The following is a 2,674-nucleotide window of genomic DNA, read 5'->3' as shown; positions in this document are numbered from 1 at the left end:
TTGAACCAAGTGTTTGTGTGAGGAAGACTAGGATCTGTGCCCTATGACCATGTGTAATCGCTTACAGGAAGCCTGTAAGCGATTACCATGGAAAATTTTGGATTTTGTACTAAAAGTTGTTTGTTGCTCCCTGTTTGTGGTAGAAGGGCTCCCTGTTGGTAACAAGTCTGGTTTTTTATTAAATTTTGAGGCTAGTGATTTCCCTGTTGGTGTTTAGGGTCAGAGGAAATAAATTGGCTGAAAGACGATGTCAATGGCTGAACTGAAATGAAAGTCATGGGTTGTTTGATTAATAATTTCCACCAAAACTTTTAGGCTAAGTTTTTGTTCATGAATTGTTGAACTTGGTTGTCTTTACGTTACTTTGTGCATTAAAAGTCTTTATAATTGTTATTGTAGGTAAATATTTCAAGGATCCCATTAGTTAACTCCAAAATGGAATCGTCCAAAAGCAAAGTATGTATATGTTTGTCCAATTTGAATTTTTTGTTGTTTAGGAGCAGCACCTTGTTTTTTATAAATTTGTTATGTTTTGTAGTGGCAAGTTCGAGCTTGGATGGATACATCATACATTGTCCACATGAATTCTTTACTAAAGTCAAGGCATGTGAGCCGCATAGCCAAAACTCCTTTTAAGTGTTGTTTAGGAATTGTAGAGCCTATAGACCTGAACCTGAAATTGTTCAAACAATTGGTACGTCGTTGGGTTCCCCAGCATCAATCATTCAGAGTTAGGCAACAATTGGTTTCTTTTGATGTGGTTGACGTGGTTATGACTTTAGGATTAGGAGTAGGGGGTTTGGAGATCTCCTTCGATGAATCAATTGTCGAAAAAGTTGGTGAACTGTTTAATTCCAGTAAAACGAAAGCAAAAGAGTTGATAAACATGTTTGATAACATTGTTGGTGATGATGATCTAGATGTAGATGTCGTCTGTCGTTTGTATATTTTAGTTTGCTTTGTTGAGTTTTTTTTCGCTAGGAACTCAAGGCATGTTTCTAACATGCCTTGTGTAGTGCTAGATGATTTAGATAGTTTGTGTAATTATGATTGGAGTGGTGCTATACATACGTATCTTGTACATAGTCTCAACAGATGTAATAAGAAATTACTGACTGGAAAGATTGTTGATTCTATAAGCATTAGTGGCAGTACTGTTGTGTTGCAGGTATGATTCAGTGTTATTGTTTGTTGTATTAAGTCATTCAGTAAAGTGAAATCATTGGAAGAAGTTCTTTGATAACTTTGATTGCTTTCATTTTAGCTATGGGTGTACGAACGCCTAGGTTTGCATTCTCACCCATCTTGCAAGGTATTTCCGCGACTTAAGCAATTTCGTTCCTTAAATTATGGGACCGAAGCAATAGATCTTTTGTTTAGGAAAGGGGAGGTGAGTAAGTATTTGAACTAAAAAGATTATTTAATTTTTGTCACATTTAATTTTTGTTATTTGATTGAGGTAAATAATTATCATTGTCATAGGTACACTTTGATTGGTACATTCGATCCGTTGAGCGTCACAATCCCATCATCCGTAGGGCATTCAATATGGATGCGGTGGNGAGGACTGCAGAAGCACCTGAAAAAGGTGAAAATAGTTGTGAACCTCCACGTGCTGCAAGATTGGAAAAAGTTAGAAAAAACAACCAGAAAATAAAAAGTCTTAAAGATGAAATTGTTGCTATAAGGAAGGCGTTAAGTCAACGAAGAAAGACTGGAAGGTTTCACCAAAATATTTTCGTTGACGAAGCTGGTGTTGATGTTGTGGGTGAGGGGAATGAAGGAGGTGTCCAAGAAGTAGCTGTTGATGATAGAGTTGTAGACGAAGCAGGTGTTGATGAAGGAGTTGCTGATGAAGCAGCTTTAGGTGAAACAGCTAGAGATGAAGATGGTGTACATGAAGAAGAAACAACTGCAGCACCTGTTGATGAAGCTGTTGCAATTGCAGCACCTGTTGATGAAGCAGTTGCACCTGCAGCAGCTATTGATGAAGCACCTGCAGATGAGCAACCTGTTCATGAAGCAGTTGCAGACAAACAAGCTGTTGACGAAGCTATTGCAGATGAAGATGTTGTTGATGAATTACACCCACGGGATCTATCAGCTTTCGTTGACATCGGTGGTGATGATGACGAAGCTGATCAATTAATTCCACATGTACAACCGTTGGTTGTAGAGCCTTTGACTACTATTCTTGCTGATCTAATCACAAGGGTTGATTTGGAGAAGTTGTACCACTTTATGACTCGAAAAGACATTGTAGTAAGGTAACAATAGTATTAAATTATTTATGTTATTAGTGTATAATGATATTTGGTACATGATATAATATTGTTATTTTTTCAGCTATGTTTGTGAAATAATGGGTCAACTGTTGACAACGAGGGACTGTAGCTCCTTAGGGCCTCGAGAATGTGTTGACAACATGGTAAATATATTATTGACTTTTAGAAGTTGATATTAAAGTTGAATCAGTTGATGTTAAAGGTTTTTATTGTTTTCTAGGTTATAATTTTTGCAGCAACCATGTTTATGTATTTTGAAAAAAGGTCAACTGGAGTCATAAAAAGGATGATCTTCAGTCCAATGTTTGCGGTAAAAACTAACATTAAAAATTCTCTTTATTTTTGGTATGTTATAATGTTTATTGATTAAGTTTGTTGTTTTTTTTAAG

This window comes from Vigna radiata, unplaced genomic scaffold (genome assembly GCF_000741045.1).
Source record: "Vigna radiata var. radiata cultivar VC1973A unplaced genomic scaffold, Vradiata_ver6 scaffold_320, whole genome shotgun sequence".
In the NCBI taxonomy this organism is placed as follows: domain Eukaryota; kingdom Viridiplantae; phylum Streptophyta; class Magnoliopsida; order Fabales; family Fabaceae; genus Vigna; species Vigna radiata.
This window is presented reverse-complemented; position numbering follows the sequence as displayed.